This window comes from Peromyscus californicus, unplaced genomic scaffold (genome assembly GCF_007827085.1).
Source record: "Peromyscus californicus insignis strain IS unplaced genomic scaffold, ASM782708v3 Scaffold_5__1_contigs__length_169319896, whole genome shotgun sequence".
In the NCBI taxonomy this organism is placed as follows: Eukaryota; Metazoa; Chordata; class Mammalia; order Rodentia; family Cricetidae; genus Peromyscus; species Peromyscus californicus.
The window spans coordinates 125,281,854-125,302,226 of NW_026294573.1; the positions used below are offsets into that span (position 1 = coordinate 125,281,854).

The following is a 20,373-nucleotide window of genomic DNA, read 5'->3' on the forward strand; positions in this document are numbered from 1 at the left end:
TATCTTTTTTGTTCATGAAGTAGATTAAAAAGTCCATGAGTCTGTGGCATAGAGATTAATACCGTTCTAAAGAGCCAGTGTCAGAATGCTTATATACACATGGGGACTTTCTCCCTTTGGCCTGGAAACTGGGATTCAGAGAAAAACAGCTGTTTGAAATCATTTCTCAAGAAGCCCAACCAAAATTTTGTATCCTGCCAACAAAGATGTGCCTGATCTGGTAAATGACCTAGTTGGCTACAGCAACAGCCAAATTATCCTGGTTTCAATTCTTACTCAAGAATTACTGTAGATTTTTTCTAGATCCATCCATTTGTCTGTAAACCTCATGATGCCCTTGTTTTTCTCTGCTGAGTAGTATTCCATTGTGTATATGTACCACATTTTGTTTATCCATTCTTCAGTTGAAGGGCATCTGGGTTGTTTCCATGTTCTGGCTATTACAAACAATGCTGATATGAACATAACTGAACAAGTGCTCTTATGGTGTGGTTGAGCATTTCTTGGGTATCCTGAGTGAGGTAACCCAGACTCAGAAAGACAAACATGGTATGTACTCACTCATAGCAAGATACTAGACATGAAACAAGGATGACTTGTCTGCTACTCACATCACCAGGGAGGCTACCTGGAAAACAGGACCCCAAGAAAGACACAGGGATCACCCAATGACAGAGAAATGGAATGAGATCTACATGAACAGCCTGGACATGAGTGGCGGTAATGAAAGGCGAGGGTTGAGGGAAAGAGAGCTTGGGGGAGCGGGAGATCCCAGCTGGATCAACAACAGAGAGGGAGAACAAGGAATAGGAGACCATGGTAAATAAAGACCACATGAGAATAGGAAGAAGCAAAGTGCTAGAGAGGCCCACAGAAATCCACAAAGATACCCACACAACAGACTGCTGGCAGTGGTCGAGAGACAGCCCGAACTGACCTACTCTGGTGATGGGATGGCCAAACACCCTAATTGTTGTGCTAGAAACCTCATCCAACTACTGAGGGATCTGGATGCAGAGATCCATGACTAGGCCCCGGGTGGATCTCTGGGAGTCCAATTAGCGAGAATGAGGAGGGTTTATATGAGCGAGAATTGTTGAGACCAAGGTTGGATAAATCACAGGGACAAATAGCCAAATGAATGGAAACACATGAACTATGAACCAATGGCTGAGGGGTCCCCACTGGATCAGGCCCTCTGAATGGATGAGACAGTTGATTGGCTTGATCTGTTTGGGAGGCATCCAGGCAGTGGGACCAGATCTTGTGCTCATTGCATGAGTTGGCTGTTTGAAACCTGGGGCCTATGCAGGATTGTTTGGCTCGGCCTGGGAGGAGGGGACTAGACCTACCTGGACTGAGTCTACCAGGTTGACCTCAGTCTGTGGGGAAGGCTTTGCCCTGGAGGAGATGGGAATGGGGGGGGGGGGGGTTGGGGGGAAGGTGAGGGGGACGGGAGGGGGGGAGAACAAGGGAATCCGTGGCTGATATGTAGAACTGAATTGTATTGCAAAATAAATTAATTAAAAAAAAAAAAAAAAAGAATTACTGTAGAAAGAACTGTACGTGGAGGCTCTCGCCTATAAACCCAGCTTTAGGAAGCTGAGCAGGAAGACGGCCATGACTTCAAGGCTATGTAATAATTTCCACAGCAGCCAGAGAAACGTAGCAATGAAATGACTCATCTGTATCAACAAGACTCAAGGCACATTGTAGAAAAGTGCAGGAAAAAAATAAGAGCCAAAGGATGGGATGGGAGTGTGGAGAACCAGTATCCTCAGGATATGACAAGGCCATTGCACCCACATGCTACTGGGGAAAACCTGAAGGACTATAGGCAGTTAATGGGTCCTGGGAGAAGAAGAGAGATTTTCTTTAGAGGTATAGCCACTTATAAGTTTCCTGTGATCCCTGCATGCTCATACAAGCAGCCGCAGTTAAACTCAGTGAGTCAAAGCCAGAACATCAAAGTAGGAGGGGCTTGTTAAGAAGGACTACAGTGGGGGAGGAGGGATGGGAAAGGGTAACTGAGGGACTGAAATCCCCCCAAGCTAAGTATACATGTATATGGAGTTGTTGGAAAACAAGAAAAATGTAAAAACCTCACTGTGGTTAAATAGCTTCTGATCTACAGGTAGCTATAAATTTTACAAGTGTAGACTTAACCAAGGCTGAAAATAGTTCCATTCTCAAAATGTGACATGTAAGACATGACAACTCAGTAAATTGCATGACTTCCATTTGTTATAAACGTTTATATGTGAATATAAGAAGTAAGCCTCATTAAAAGAATATCAAACCTTTAAAATTTACTGCACAAAAAATAATTTACCTACAAACCTTCATGATAGTAAATCAGATACAAAATTATGCATGAAAGAATACAGCCCCTAACTTCTCAGAGCTCATCTTCTGTAGATGGCTTCTTTGTTTCCTTCAGCTGTGGTCATGGATTTTCTCAGTGAGCATCGCATACTCCCTGTAAAGCAATCTCATCAAGGGGGCTGTGGTAATGAAGGACCTTTCTTTGTCATGCCCTCCTGGAGCTGCTGCAGTTACTGCTAAATAGTTCCCCGGTACCTTAGCTCTGGCATGACCCCCAAGGGATCCTGTCTTTATTGAATGAATTCCAAAAAATATAGTCAAATCAATTTGTTGAGTTTTACACATTTTAATATGACTTGCTTAATCCATGTAATGTTTTTCCTTAATACATTAAGCCAATTTGTCTGTGTAAACATGCTGTTATTAGTGTGAATATTGTTCCCTTTACTATGTGGATGAAAATATTTGATTTGATAAACCATTTTTCAAAGTAGCTTACTTTGAAAACTGGAACAGATGACTTTATCTTCTGATGCAAATCCTACCTCATTTGAGTGTCAACTAAAGCAAGCATACCTATATTCAGTCATTTTTTCTCTTGATTATTTTATTATAAAGTGTTCCCTTTAAATTCTCATGTCTTTTTTCTCTTGTTCAGTTTTAGTTTATAGTTTGTGATGAAGTCTTTGATATGTATGGATTTAAGCATTTGGTTTTTAAATGTTACTTATTTTATTTTTTTTACTTATTTTATTACTTATTTTAGATGTTACTTATTTTAGTTGAGAAAAAATGCACCCACTGAAAACTCATTATATGCCTGCCAGATACACATGCAAACAAAGACAAACCCAAGCCAGGTCTTGGCAACTACAACAACAGTGAGCAAGACAGACTAGAGAGAGATAAGTAATGGTTTGACACAGGAAGTTCCAGGAGTCAAAAGAGCACAGCTCTGCTGGTGGTCAGAGTTCCTCCGTGGACCAGGGTTCTGCTTCTTTCTATACTAGCATTCTGATGAATTCAAGGTGAATTCTTTTAACAAAGCAGAACTCATGGTAACAGACAAATGCAAGCATAGTAATAATGATAGGCTGGCTCAATGCTGATGATGAGCCGAGGTTAGGAACGATAAATATATGCAGTAGGGGACACAGTGACGGGTGCAATCACTCTTACCTCATCAGTATAAAAAGACAAGAGGATCTTGACTGCTTCATGGGTAAGTATTCGGCATAGGGTGGTCTTCAGAATGCAAAAAAATTGATACTTCTTCAGAAACCCAAGAACCACAACAAGCAACCCTACTGCTAGAATAGGCCATTGTCCTTTTCACTAGTGCTCTACCCTCTGCCACCTTCTGTGTCAAGCAGGAGTTGGGTTAGTTTCTCTTGAGAACTAGCGTTCAAGATTGTAATTCATCATAAGAAACCTTAGGAACTTCTGGGATGAGTTCACCCTGTGAATCACTGTTTGGCAATCAACTGAGATCAGGTTTTGCCTTTCCTCTAGCATTCCCTTGACTGTGATCTCAACTGATTGTCAGAAAAAGGAAAAAAAAGCAGCAAATAATCCATCTGGGACATGCTTTGTCTGACAAATAAATCTCCGCCCTCACTAACACTATGCTCTTCTAACCATCTGTGTGCATTTTCATCAGATGCAAGAGTTTTACTTGGGGTTGGAGAGGTGGCTCAGTGGTTAAAAACACTCACTGCTTTTGCAGAGGACCAGAGTCATTTCCAGGTACCCATATAGTGGTTCTCAACCATTCATAAGTCAAGTGCCAGAGGATGGGATGCTTTCTTCTGTTTTCTACATGCACCAGGCATACACATGGTATACATGTGCAACATGCAGGCTACACACTCACACACTGAATAAAATAAATCTAAAAGAAAAGGATTGCACTACCCACCAATAATAATTACCACATTTCAGACAGAGACACTAGCTAGAAGACCCAATTCATGTGAAATTATAACTAAATTGAGTAACCAAACTAAGAAGTTATAATTTATACATCCCAAGGTAGAATCTATTATCACAGTGAGAATGGTTATATAAAAGTTCCAGAATGCTTTCTATAATAATTCCTGGTATTTTATGATGAGATGATGGCCATAACACATTTATGCATCTCTATTAAATTACAGGAACACCTTTATTTCTCTGTTAATAAATAAATATGCATTGTATGTGATACATTCTATTATAGGCTATTTGAACATTTGAAATTTAGAATAATTTCAGCATAATGAATAAATTAAATGAGTAAGGGATGCTAGGAATTATTAATTGTCAAAATTACCAGAGAATCCATCCTTTATTAATTGTAAATAATGTCCAAAATTGACCAATCGACTCTAAGATTTACTCCATAAAATTCTCTTTTCTCTGGGCCCACACAATCAATCTTTTCTCTGATAATGACAGCTTTTATTTCCTGCTATTCGTTTTTTTCCCACACATTACTCTCCAAAGTCAATGATGGCAAAAGCCACCAAGTAATCCATCTGGTCTCTTACTACTGATTGGTGCTGCTGGTTGAATTACTCTGAAGAATGTTATTTCAATCCTTAACAAATAGGAAAAGGAATTGAGAGGAAGAGACTCATTCTTCCCCAGGTTACCTTGCCCATGACAGAAGGGGGCTGGCCCATTGCAGCTTCTTTCCCCTTAACAGCATAGCTTTGGCTGTGTGGTGTCTACCTAGCCTTATCTGAAATAATTTGATGTGTACTATGTGTCTGCCCCTTCCCTTATTTCCTGGGCCATTACTGATGACCATGAAATATTACATGCCATAATTTATAATACTGCAGAATCATAGGAAAAGAGAGTTATAAATACTCCTGTTTTTTTATAACTTTGATGGCATATATTTTCCACCTGCTTCCTCAAGGTTTACTCTGTACTAGTATAAAATAACTCTTTCCAAATCATGTGTGAAAATGGTTCATTTTGGGGGGCCAGCAAGATGTGTCAGAGGGTAAGGTTCTTGCTGTGCAATCCTGGTGACCTAAGTTCCACCCCAAAAACCCACATAAAGGGGAAAGGAGAAAACTGACTCCCAAAGTGGTCCTTCGGTCTCCACAGATGTGCCATGGCACATGCGCCCACCTACACATATACAGTATATATACATACATACATACATACATACATACATACATACATACACATACGTAAACATATACATACAATTTTGAAAACAGCTAGTTTAAAACAACACTAATTTAACATAAATCTTTCCCTAGGTTGAGGATGGAGTATTAGATACTTTGAAGTACCTCAATTTCAAAATGTAAGAAACGTCCCTGGCATTGAAAACAAAATTTTGCACAATGTGCCCCAAGTGTTGCTGTGCTGATACTTGACATTGGTCAGAGAAAATGGAAGTCCTCAAGGAAAGAGAGAAAGTTCAAGTCCTTTAATTGTCCTTTGATTTACAGTAAAAACTTCAACCCATGGCCTGCTCCACGAGACTCCCTGTTACTGTTTGTCCTAGTGGTGACACATGGGGGAGAATGCCAAACGAATGGGTCTCACTCCCCATGTCTGCTGCGCAGCATCTACCTTAGAATGCTGTGATGCTGTCTTCAGCCAAGCATCCCCCAAAGCGCTGCCCTTCACAAAGGAGAAATGAACATTTTAACTGTTTATATTTCTTCCTTGATCTTTTTCTGGAAAATCTCTAAATGAACTTCTAAAGTTCTAGAAGGTCTCATTCACAGAAAAGAGATAGGCAGGATAGATTGGATTTTATAGCCTCAGACAAACTGGCATGTCCAACTTACTAAATTAACCACCTTCACCCCCCTCAAACACGGTTCCTTTATGATGTCTCTCAGTAGTCCCAGCTGACTTATTTTAAATAATAAATAGAATGTCACTGGGTCTTATCATGAGTTGATAATATGCTCTACACATCATTTCATCAGACTGTGCCAATCTGTAGAAGCCATGTGATACATAAACAATTCTGAATTAAGTAAGCTTTTTTTAATTCTGCATTCTCTAAGTCATTTAACTGACATAGATTATGCACCTTAGATTATAAAGTGCTAGTTAGGACATGAATTATTTTACACTGTGTTGAATTAAAAATGATGATTCAGATCTTGTAGCCTCATGAGACAAGGCCAGATAGCCAGTGCTCGCAAGTCCTAACTACTGAGATCAGCACTTCAGGGCCCCTTGCAGGGTTCAGAAGACACACAGGAGAAGTTATCAACAATCTGTAATGCAGACTTTTTTTCATTGTTTCTCCTCTTTTTAATGTTTATATTTTTTTTGTTGTCCACTCACTTGACATGTCTTCTCTTGTGTTGGTCTTCATCTGTGACAACCTCGTACAGTAGTCATTTGAAACACCACAGTAATCTACCCCCAATCACATTAAGATCCCACTTAAAAGTCTATTCTTGAAAACAGCCTCAGATCAAGGAAACCATTGTGGAGAGAGGCAAGACTGTGAAAGGGATGTCTATCCATTTTGAATACTAAGATGTGTATTCATGTAGATAATTACAAAAATTATAGATATAAGTTCTTTGGGTAAAACATGGATGCTTTAAGAGTAGTCTCTCTATGTAAGGCAAATGCCACTGCCTCCCAGAAGAAATGGATACTTCAGGATATGCTGATTGAAAGGATTCCAAATATTGTTTGCAAAGCTTCAATTTTAACTTTTTAAAAGATAAGCTAAACATGCTTTCCTTTAATTAGGGAAATTAAAGCTAACTGGGTTAATCACACTTAGCATGAATGAGATCATTCACTTTCTAGTGTGAATGAATTAATGGCTTGGAAGCACTCTCAGTTTCTCAGACAAAAGAAGATATTCCCATGAGTCAGACCTATACCAAAAATATTTTAAAGAAAACATCCTACACTGTCCTTCTCTTAGAAGAGAATTGGGTACCAATAAAACAATGTTTTCTCCTTAGCAGCTCATTGTACTTTGGATACTTGCAGGCTATCAAGGTGGTCATTACTTCCTCTTCTCTAGATGAAGGATACATCTAATGTTGATAAAAGGAATCTCCAAATTTCAAAACTAGCACTTAAAATGAATAAAATGTTAAACAACATATGTTAGAAATGTCCTCAAAATGAATATGGCTGTAGATGGTAGATTTAGAGTTTTAAATCTCAGCTTACCTAACCCCTACTGCAAAATAATAACCCTCTCTTCCCTGTGTATACCATTACTGTTTGAATATGAAATATCCCACACAAGATCATACATTTCAACAGCTGGTGTTCAACTAGTAGTAACATGTTCAGGAGGTGGCACTCTACTAGTATGTTGTGGAATATTATTTAAACTATGTATTGATATGTTATATTTGTTTATGCTGAGGAATATTACTTTAACTCTGTAAAGGTGTGTTGCATTTGTAAATGCTGCATTTGTTTAGTGGTGTAAGGATGTGTGTTTATTTATGCAAAGATATGTTGTATTTGTTTCATCCTGGCTTCCTAAGGCTCTGAATTTGTCTAGTAAAGCTGAGCAGCCAATAGCTAGGCAGAGAGAGGGATAAGCAAGACTGGCAGGCAGAGAGAATAAATAGGAGGAGAAATCTAGGATTAAGAGTAACAAAGAAGAAGAAGGAGAAGAGAACAAGGGAAAAAGAGAGGGACATGCCTAGGGCAAGAAACCAGGCAGCCAACAGACAGACAGACATGAGAAGCAATTAAAGTAAGATATACAGAAGTAAAAAAGGCAAAAGGCTTCAAGTCAAAAGGTAAATAAAGAGCAACAGATTAATTTAAGTTAAAAGAGCTAGCCAGAAATTTGCCTAAGCAAGGCCAAGCATTCAAAACTAAAAATAAGACCCTTTGTCACGGTTTGTGAGCTGGTTGGTGACCCAAAAGGAAAAGCCTAGTACAAGAGTAAATGGGTAACTGGGGTGGGAGGACTTCCTGGCTTTGCCTCCAGTCCATCTGTCCTTCCTGATCCATTGAGATGTGAACAAGCAGCCTGACACTCCACCTACTGTGGATAACAACTGGTTCCTCCACCATGCCTTCACTGCCATAATTTACTGCACCCCCTTAAACCGTGAGACAAAATAAGCCCTTCATCCCTTAAGTTTTTGCTAGGCATTTGGTAATAACAGTGTAAAGATAACTAATACATACAAAATCCTGGATGAGGGTCAAGGCATCAGGAAGAGGCTAACAGGCTAACATACGTGCAGCACTCAACAGAAATCACCCTAAGGAACTGTGTTTGACTTATTGTCTCCAAAGCATCCAGATCCTTTAGGAAGCTTCTGTAAGCCATGCAAGATGGCCTCTCAGCCAGTAGACACAGGTGCTAACAGACAAAATCTATAGAAAATGTTTTAAACATTGTCAATTTTATAATTAACCAGATTTCTTTCCAGGCTTCATAGTTATTTGGTCAAAGAAAGCAATTAAGAAAATAGTCTTTCCTAGCATGATATTTTTTTTATTTTTATTTTGCAATACATGATATTTTAATACCATCCATAGTACAAAAGTAGCAGTATTATTCTATTTACCAAGTTACCTTTCTAAAAGGTAGCAATTGAAATATTGTATGACATTTCATTTACAGAATTCTGTCACATTAAAACATTATTTTTATTCTGCTAACAAGGATTATTTTTTTAATTTGAACTGGAAGACAAACAAGGATATTCTTTCCAGGTGGTAAATGTAACAAAAAAAAATGTGAATAGAAATTTTCCCTTTGTGCAAATTAAGTAGAATGTGTGTAGACATGCAAATGTGTGCATGATTTATGAATACACTAAACCATAAATATAACACATTAGTGCCAGCATGAAACATAAAGGTAGAGCAATTTTATGGTCTCAAAAGTCTAATTAGCATAAGAGACATAATATTGTAATCAAATACTTATTGATTAACACAAAGACAAAGAAGCCAGATGTGTTGAATCAACTGGTAATTACCTAAGTAAACTACAGATGTTAAAAATTCATAGATTACAAATGAAATGTACATCATTGCAATGAAACTCGCATGCAAAAACATATTAACATATGAACATATAAAATTAGGATATCATAAGTGTAGATATTTATGAGTGTGCATTATGCCTGTTTAATAATACTACTTGGGACATCACTTATGTTATATGTCAGTATTCAAGTATTAGAAGATTTTTGGAAGGCAATATTCAGAGGCATCCTGGTTTTGCCATATGGACAGATTTTGTTTTCTTTAAAAATAAAGGAAACAACATGAACAAATAGGTTAATGTGAATGGGCCAAGTAAAAATTAATCACTGATAGGAGAAGCATAATCACTGTCTTGCGTATTGCAGATGTTTTATGACTCCTCATTGTGCTTCTCCTCAACCCTTCAAGGGTTCTAAAGCACTGATCACAGCAGCCAAGATACGAAGTCACCTTAGATGTCCACTAGCAGAGAGGATAAAGTGTGGTAACACTCAGTGGGATATTGTTCAGCCGTAAACAATGAATGAAACCTCATCTGCAAGAATGGAAAAAAGACTAATGCAAAGTGAGTCAGACACAGAGAGGTTGCATGGTTTTACTCCTTTTTTTATTCTTCCATGAGACTAGGTAAAACACATGATCCTGCAGAACAAACTAAAATAGTCATCACTAGAGCATAGCAAGGAGGATACTTTGAATCTAGAGTGTCCTCTGAGTCACATGTGTTAAAGGCTTAGTTGCCAGTAACCTATTGGGAGAGTGAAGACATTAGAAGTTGAGGCTCCTGGAAGGAATAAAGGTCAATGGGAATATGCCCTTGAAAGAGATATTGGGAAACTAATTACCTATCTATATCTATCTATCTGTCTATCTGTCCATCTGTCTGTCTATGCTTCTCTGCTTTTGACTTTTTCAAAGTAAGTATCTTTCCTTTGCCATTTCATGTGTTGTATGCTGTTCATGTTGCCATAAGACTAAAGTAATAGGCCAGGTGACCATGGACTGAAACCTCTGTGACCATGAGCCAAAAATTTTCTAAATTGATTACCTCAGGTGCTTTATCAGGGACTGAAAGCTGACTTTAGGTAGGAGGAAACAGAAAGGGTAGCAGGGAGGGACACTAAATAGAGGTTTAAGATGAAGCACCAGAATACAGTGAGGAAGAAATAATTCAAGTGTTCTGAGGCACAGCACGGTGAACAACAAACCACTATTCATTCCAAACTGGCTAAAGAAAAACCTTGAACATTTCTAACACAAAGAAATTGAGGGAAATGCTAACAGGCTGACATGGTCATAACACATTTCATACATATTTTGCCCTATAAAAATATGATTCAGATTCATCAGCTAAAAAGCTTTTTAATATTTAACTTACCTCATGTTCACTAATGAGATGAATAATTTATTCCATAATTATTAAGAAAGTAGGAGGTTCTGACTGACTCCTTTCAACATCAAAAAGCATGACCAAAATAATATAATGAAGGTAATTATTTTTTCATCACACTTCTGTACATGTTTTTAATTATATGTGAAAAAAATTCTTGATCTCACCTTTTTTTGTTTTTATTAAGATGTTCATTTGCTCATACTCATGCCAGATTTAAAATGAATGAGACAATGAAGGCAACTAGAAAATCCTGGAATATCAACTTCTGACTTCTAGGAATTCCCCAGTGTTATGCAAATAAAGACAAGATACTCACCCAGCATAGTCAAGCCTCTCTTGTTGACTACCCCACAAACTTCTTCTACCCCTGTCTGCAGAGATGATATGATCTCCATTTAGTTATATTCTCTATAATTGTACTTAGATTTATTATCTATAGGTGAAATTCTAAAAAAAAGAGAGAGAGAGGATTCTTCTAGTATCTGAATTAGTGTGGAAAGATCTTGGAAGTCACCACCCTTCCTAACACATATAAAACTACAAACAGAAGAATGAGCAGCTTTAAATATATAGGGCACATGAGACCCCAAGAAAATTGTCACTTGAAATTAGAGTCGTGGATAAAGAGAATCACATTGTACAAAGCAGAATGCCACAAGCATAAATCCCTGGTGGGATCATACCTTGGCAGGAAAACCCAATACCTATTGGACAGCAGAGACTACTGTGTGCAGTGTTAGGGTTAAAGTCTCCAGAGAAGCAAGAAAGGCAGCAGAACCACCTACCTCCTTCAGTTTTATCATTCAGCACTCAACATACTTCTCACAATACTCAATAACATCTCCATGTGCCACTATCAAGGAAAGGAAAAGGTACTATTATGAAATGTGCCACAGCATTCTGTTCTTTACATGATCTTACACATTTCCAACTACAGAAATAATTTGATGAGCTTTTTTTTCCCCGTTTTTGCCCAATAACATCCATTGTCTAAATTCCTGCAAATCAGATGATATCAATATTTGGCTGCCGAGCAGGACTTTGGTCACATCTTGATTCTTCACCAGAGATTTGTCTCCTGTGGATTCAACCTCTTCTTAAACCACCCAATTCCTCATCTTAGATTCCCTGCGTTCACAGAGCAGTTTGCCAGTTCCCTGAATATTCAAACCCCTTTACAATCTAGGATCTCCACCTTTGTAATCTGTTAGCCTGGAAACTCTTTTCCCTGGTATTGACTTCTATTAATAGTGTAAAATTAAGTTAATTATAAAATAACAATATATAAAAAATAAAGAAAAATGCACACTGTGAAAAAAATAGTGTTTCTTTTCCTTCAATAGATCTTTATAAAAGTTCTTTAAGATTTATTTATTTTATTATATGTGTATGAGTATTTCTCAAAAGTGTATGTCATTGCACCGTGTGTGTGTGCCTGGTAACCAGGGAGATCGGAAGTGGGTGCCAGATTCCCTGGAACTGTAGTTTTAGGCAGTTGGGAGACACCGTGTGGGTTCTGGGAATCAAACTCTAGTCCTCTGCAAGAACAAGAGCTCTTAACCACTCATCCATGTCTTTATCTCCCTTTCTGTAGATCTTAACCTAAATATCTACTCAGCTTTCAGAGAAGCATCTCCTGGGCACCTGATATAAAGTAATCCTAGTCACTGATAACAAAGTCCTCCTTTATATTATTTTTACAATGTGTAACTGTTGTGTGTGTTCTTGTTTTCCTTGTCACCCATCTTTCCCTCTGTAATGAACATTCCATGTTAGCATAGATAAGAAATCTTATGTTCTCTCTGAATCCCGATGCTTAGCTAACATTTGAAGTCCCATGAATGTCATATAATGTGTGGATGGGCCTTCACTGATTCATGAAATGATTCAAACTATGGCATCAAAACCCAGCTTAGAGATAAAAGGCTGCATCTGACCTACAATCACTTTAACTGAAAAACTTCAGCAATACACATCTGTAAAGATGAGAAATTGAGTGTATAAATGCTTAATGACCAGTTCCCACTTTGCAGACTGGCTATTAAGTATGTATGTATGTATGTATGCATGTGTGTATGTATGTATGTATGTATGTGGACACAAGGTCTCTTTATGAGTCCACGCTATCTTCCTGCCTCAGCTTCCCAAGTGCTAGAGTTACAGAGGTGTACCTCCACTCCTGGGCTCTTAGACTGTTATTTATATTCAACATCAGTGGTACACATCATATCACTGTGACTTTCAGAAGACTTAATAAAGCATCAACAAATGACATATTTTCCACAGTGGAAGCTTGAATATTCTGCAGGCTTCTTGATAGCAGCTGTTCTTATTGTAGGAAAAGAATACATAATCACTGCTATATTTGAATCAATGAGAAATTGTAGGACAGTAATGAAGTCTTGAGTGAATGTGTATTATTGACATGAGCATGGTCATGTCAAGGACCCCAGTTCCTCTGAAAATGGCAAGGTCTTCCCTGGGTCAGGCTCAGAGAAATGGCAAAGCCTTTTTCTGGGCCAAGTACAGATGTTATAAATTATTATCCTTTAGCTAAAACTATTGTGTGCACAAACTATCAACCACAGATTCTTCCCCCTGATGAATGCAACCCAGACTGCTCCCCTAAAGAGACCTCCTACTGATATTAATTGACTTACCTCCTCCTCTGCTGCCCCAGCTAGGTCAATCCTTAAATTGTGCAGATTGCCAGTCTTTGTACTAAAATATCTAAATACTTAAACCTACCCATGAAGCACGATTTTCTGTGTATCATATAAATCCACATTCTCCCTAAAGTGTTTAGTGTAGAGAAGACCATTAGATATGTAGAAAGTTGTCTTAACTTTTATAATTCACATTCTGAAATGCACAATTATTTTGCTGACATGATTTTATCATATAAATGCAAATTCTAGCCAACTCTTGAAAACTAAGCAAATCACTGCTTTTTAAGCCCAGATGGACTTCTCTGTACCATCCCACTTTTTACTTCTAGTTGGGCTGGCAACTGATAAAACAAGGTGCAGAGACAGGAATATGGGTGTCTATATAACAGTGAGTTCTGCAACCCGTTGATATGTGACTAAGACGGGAGAAAAGTGTAAATATTATTGTTGAATCTTTATTTAGAAAGAGATTGTCTAAAGCTAAATTGAGTACGTACCATAAGAAGCAGGTGATATAAATGATGAAAAAGAGACTAATTCTAACTCTTTGGCTAATGAAAGCTTGTATAGTAACATACCATAAAAAAAAAGAATAATGATTTTTTTGCATGTGAACTAATACCTTGAAAATACTGTGACTAACACTTGGCCAGGCATGTCCACATGGGAAGCTAATGACCAACATTTCTAAGGGGTCTTGAAACCATTTTCTGTAGTTGAAATATTTGAAGAACATGGCCTCAAGGTTAGACGTGAAATGAGATATATGAACCAATAAACACCTAATAATTGGATACTTAAGAGGTAAAGGCAAGTCGGGTAGTAGTGGCACACGCCTTTAATCCCAGCACTCAGGAGGCAGAGGCAGGTGGATCTCTGTGAGTTTGAGGCCAGCCTGGTCTACAGAGGGAGTTCCAGGACAGGCTCCAAAAGCTGCACAGAGAAACCCTGTCTAAAAAAAACAGAAAAGGAAAACAAAACAAAACAAAACAAAACAAAAGACAGTAAAGGTGGATACTCTGAAATGTTTCTATGTTAAAGTGCTGTGTGTGTGGAAAGCTACATCTGATTGATCTTCTATCAACAGCCACTCTTCTTATTTACTCTTAAATCCACCATCCTATTCTCTTCTTGCCTTCACTGCTGACCCTACAGGAAAGACACCAAATGCTCTTCTTACAGCTTTGTGGTCCTTTCTGCAGCTATTCTCTCTCCAGCCCCTGCTTGGCTTCATCTTCTGGTTTCTCTTCTCTCATTTTTTTCTTCTTCTTCTACAAACCATCCTCCAGTGCCACATGTGTAGGGAAATAAATACAATTGTTCTTCTTAAATTCATTGCTGAGACACTGAATAGCAAATGATGGGACAGAATAACAGAGAAACAAAGAAGAGCATTGACATAGGTATTTCATATGTACATGGAAAATACCCACAGAATGAGTAATTATCAAAGAAAAGGCTCAAATACCAGTCTTAAGTAAATATACACAGAAATAAGTGTATATAGAAGGCTACCTGCAAGAAAGAAGTCATAGATATTGGTGGTTAGGAAACACTGCCTTGTAGATTCATCTGTGTTATCTCTAGACTGGCCTCGAAGAAAGCCGTGTTAAATGATCAAGCTTAGACTTTCCTGGCAGGCATTGAAGGAGGGCATCTTTGTAAATTAGGACCTTGCTTTACACAAATAAGGAAAAAGCATTTTCTTTTCAAATTTCTCTAGCTCAAAGTAATTCTCATGCCAAAGTGTCATATTTGGGGATGGCAAATTCTGTTACCCTTCACCTGTATTTTCATGAATCCAAACTCTGTTGTTTAGATTATTTTTAATACTAAAAATAATCTCAAAGGCATCAGTTGCCTTTGTTTTCAACTTTCTTAACAAGGTTAACTTAAATCATCACACATCATTCTAATTACAAGATCAGAAGAAATTAGATTTAAAATATTCAAAATTTAAAACTATGTATTTAAAACTATAGGTCTTGACTTGGTAACTAAGAGTTTCAAGAAAATAAATGGCCTTCTGTATTTATTTATTTATATAAATAACCTTATAGTTTTATGTATTCTTTTCGCTGATCTGTCTTGTGCAGGAATTTGAGTTGTCATGTGTTTAGTAAATTTTTTGTGTTGGAAATCCAGTAGTGAAGGGCATAGAAATCAGATACAAACCTAAAATAAAACTCCATAGCAAACTTTTCAAGTCTGAACTTTAAATGTAATTTTATGCTATTGATAGTCACTGTCAAATTTTAATACAGTTGGTGGAAAGCATAGTCTGGTTTATAAATGATCGTATCTCTGGAGATAAGTGAGAGCTATGCTGAGAGGTTTTATGGGTGTAGCAAATATGGATGATTGGCGCATGAATTGATTTGTGTTTTATTTGTACACATTTTAGTCAAAGTCATATTGAAGGGAACTTATATTCCACAATAGCAAAGGTCACTGGATATGAATGCTTAAAAGACAGAAATTTCTGTGAATTTTGAGATCATGTTAATTCATCCTGAACCTAATGTATTCTGTTAAGATGAGAAGAATACATAGCTCTTCTATATTAATCAGGACTAACTGTAAGAGATTAAATCTAATGACCAGGAAATGGAGCAGTCGGTACACATCTCTGCAGTTTGCCTGCAGGTAAATTGCCTTGCATTAAACCAAATTCACCAATGAAAGCAATTATTTTTCTGTAATATTTTACTCTTCAAGAGTAACTGCAAATGATTCATGTAGCAAATCAACAGACCCTAAAAATGAAGTGAAATGTTTTATTGTCAATAAAGCACTATTGCTGTAAAGGTAATTGAATAGCAAACCAACAAGCATATATATATATATATATATATATATATATATATATATATATATATATATATATATATATATATGTAAAATGTTTTACTATTCGTATAATTTTGGGAATGACCATAAAAGTTCTTTGGATTCCTTAAACTGAGGAAAATCTAACCATATAAAGTAGTTTTTTCCCAAGAACATACTAGGGCATCTTTGTGGCCTCCTGGCTCACCATATGAAGCAGAGTATAGGGGGTAGTTTCCCTACTGCACTTGTACAGTGTTCAAACTGGTGGCATTCAATGTTACCCATCTGTAAGTTCAAGAGCTTTCTATTTCCCACCAACTTTCTTATGCGGTCAGAGTCCCAACTCCCACTTTCAGAAACTATCAAAGTGGAGACTCTCCTTAGACAAGACTGAAAATCACCAGAGGAGCAGGGATTAGCATGCACAATTGACTGACAGCCTCTGGCCATATATGGAACTGATCCAGCAAAAGTGTCTGTCCTGAATGACAACAGGGTCTGCTTAGGAGGAGAGGAAGCTCTGAATCCACAGAATATGACCTCACTTCTCCTCCCCTAGCTTCCCAGCTGTGCAGTATCCTGACCTAGGCGCCAGCCATTCCCTCAGCTGCCCCTGTACAGTGTCCTAGCCTGGCTTCCTTCCACTCACCCGGCTTCCCGGTGCTCTAGCCCAGGAGCCCTCTGTTCCTCAAGCTGTTGAACTGTCAGAGACTTGGCCTGAGTGCCACCGGCCTGCCCTGCATTGTTGTTCCTTCTTCTGCTTCACACGGGCAATTGAAATCCTTCTTTATTTGTGTGCTAGTTACATTTCTATTTCTGTGATAAAGACCATATCAAAAAGCAGCTCGGGGAGGAAGGGTTTATTTAGTTTACATCATGAAGGGAAGTCAGGGCAGGACTCAAGGCAGAAACCTGGAGGCAAGAACTGAAGCACAGGCCATGGAGGAACACTGCTTACTGACTTGCTTTCCCTAGCTTCCTTTTTATGGGACTGGGTTTATCTCATATTGTAACTTAATTACATGGTTTTTTCCTTTCATTTCCCGCCTCCAAACCCTCCCATATGCCCTTCTCTACTCTCCTTCAAATTCATAGCCTGTTTGCATGCATATATATATTTTCTTTCCTAAATATAACCTGTTGTGTCTACATATTGTTACTTGTTTGTCTGTTTTCAAAGATGACCATTTGGCAGTGGACACCCAACTGGTGTGCTCTTCCCTGAGGAGGGTCACTTCTCTCACTCCCTGTAGGCTTTCCTCAGTTACCTACAATTCTTTGTGTAGGCTTGAGGCCTCGTGGGCTTTTCCCTGTCCAGTTTGGCTCAGTCAGCTTTCCGGTACCTCCAGTATCACCTCTCTAGGACAGCACTTCCCACAGGGGTTGGTTCTTCCCACATCAACCAATAATTTTTAAAAAATGCCCTAAAGACTTGCCTACCGACCAAGCTCATGGAACCATTTTCTCAATTGAGGTTCCTCTTACCAGATAGCTCTAGCTTGTGTCAAGTTGACAAAAAAACTAACCAGAACAATTTGGAAGAACCATCCAACCAAAACATAGTCAACAAAATTACAAACACTAATAATCAACTCTCAATAATAACCTTAAACATAAACTTAGCTCACAAATACAGATGCAGAGCAGCCGACAAAATTAGAAATCAAAGTTAAACTATTTTAATCTAGAAAAATGATACCTTTTTGGCAAAGACTGCCACAGAGTGGAAGACAATCCAGTAAGCAAACAAAAGCAGAAAAGCATAGCTATTCTGATATGTGTTTAAAATAGACACGCAAGAAAAATAGAAGAGATAAAAAAGGCCACAAAATATTAATAAATGGAGTATTTCACCATTACTATGTAAAGATTATAAATATATGTACAACGAATAATAGACCTCCCAATTTTATAAAACAAACACAATGGACATGAAATGTCACACAGATTCTGATATAATATTAGTGAGTGATATTATTACTCCCTTTTTATATTTCTTTTCAAATTTAGTCATTACTATTATTGTGTATATGTGTGCATGATGAGTGGGGGTGGTCATGTTCCTTGGCATATGTGGCGTTCACAGACTGCTTGTTAACTTTCACCTTTTACCTGGGTTCTAGTGATCAAACTCAGGTTTCCAGGGTTTTGTGGCAAACATCTTTACCTTCTGAGCCATCTCAATCCCCCTCACTTTTGATAGGTCACACAAGCTAACTGTTTTTAAAAAAATAAAAAATTTAGTAGAACTATAACTTAGTCTAGTGGATACGACCAATATCCTCAGAATATTCCATCCAACAGATGTGGAATGCACACTCCCAGCTGGCCATGGACCAGGGATGGAAGTCAGTTGTACCTGTAGACTCTTCTTCCCTGTGGTTTATGTTGAGATTAGCCCACAATGACAAGCATTTGGTGTCCATCAGAGCTGTCTTCACCTTAGCAGATTCCCTTCTGTGTGTACTGGAGCTTTGCTTTGCAGATGCTCCTACCTTACTAAGACTTCTCAGATTGTATCCTCTGCAGTGACTGATATTCTAGCTGAAGGCTGTCCACTAAATGTGCTAGGGGAAGCAACAATGTTGTTGAGGAGAGGAGGTATTACACTTTGGACATCTTCCAAGTATTAATCACCCTGTTGGAGGGACATATATATGGATGTCAAATTTCCTAAGGGAGCTTCTTAATTTTCCGATTATATAGCAGTAAATATTAGATGGGGGGATCTAGAGGTTGACCCACTTGCTGACATCAGGCTCAAAGCTCTCAAACTCCATGATTACTCTGTTACTGACGTCTGCTTCAAGTCACCAAGGTGGAGCTGCCCTTCCACACACACTTCACTTCCTGAGCTGATATCCCTGCTGCCTTCTCTTGTTCAGCTTGTTACTGCCCGGTATGGCTACTCTCTACAGCTGTCACCCTAGTACTGGGGCTAGTTGAGTTGAGCCTCCCAGATTTGTGATTATTCCCCATCTGTAGGCCCCCAGTTTTAGCTCAGTTTTAAGCAATAAGTTCCCTCACAAATAGTCCATTTGCTGAAGGCACCACTGTCTCGCCGAAACCTGCAACTGGATTTGAGGCTTGTCAGGGGTGTGAGCTCCTCTAAGGCAAATCTGTTTTCACCAGGGCTGTCTCTGTTATCTTCTGGATGGGGACTTATTTCCTGTCCTGCCACACAAATGAAGATGTCCTGTACTTGCCTTATTTCTACTCACTGTATCCCCTTTGCCTTTCTCTGAAGAAGTCTTGTATCTTCGTACATTTCCAAAGATCTTCCTTTCTCAGAATAGAATCTGTTTTTTTCTTTACTCATTCTTTCTCCTCACCAAGTCACACAAAGACAATATCTAGTCCACTATCTTACCCAGAATTCCAAATATTACAATCTTGGTCTGCCACAGGTGACACTGTAGTAATACAGATTATGGATCCTGTATCCATAATTTGGGACAAATTTTTCAGATTGATTTGGGTTTTTTGTAATATTTGCATATGCATAAGATAATTTGGGTATGGAACCCAAGTCTAATCATGAAATCTGTATATGTTTCATGTATACATTATACACATAGCCTGAAGATGTAATAACATTTTCAGTGCTCATGAACCTGTCACAGGAGGTCAAGTGTCAGACTTGCCAACGATACTTTCCTGTTGACAATCCAAAAGTTAGGGGATGTTTTTACTATTAGACATGCTTACCCTATATTAAACATCATCTCTTAAAGATGGAAAATTCATAGTTGTCTCCACTAAGGACTCTGACAAATTTTAATTTGTAAAAGTTGAGAAGTATCTTCTTTGTCCTTTGGGTTGACTGTGGAAGTATTATGTCGTTATGCTCGAGGAAGGAAACCACAGCTCTCTTCAGGGTATGAAGTATGATCAGAGGCTGAGTGGGTGAAAGAATGCACATGATGCTGTGCCTACAGCTAAAAATAGACTTCTTGGCGCTCAGCCCTCACTCTGTGTCTAGCTTGCTTTGCTACCTTAGGCCAGTTAATTTACCTACAATAATTTACTTTGGTTGTCCATGTTAGTTTATTACGGCTGCCATAATAAGTTAACAAACTTGATGGTCTAAGCAACAGAAATTTCTTCTCCCTCATTTCCAGAGCCAGGAACCTGAGGAGGGTTTCCTTGAGCTGAATTTCTGGTGCTGCCAATGCTGTGTACAGTCTGACT

The 20,373-nt window shown here is 38.3% G+C and overlaps 1 protein-coding gene across 3 annotated transcripts in view; it reads left to right on the plus strand.

Moving 5' to 3' along the window:
* Positions 1 to 20,373, plus strand: part of Nkain3 (sodium/potassium transporting ATPase interacting 3) — a 649,463-nt gene that overhangs the window by 446,918 nt on the left and 182,172 nt on the right. The gene's annotated exons all lie outside the window — the stretch shown is intronic.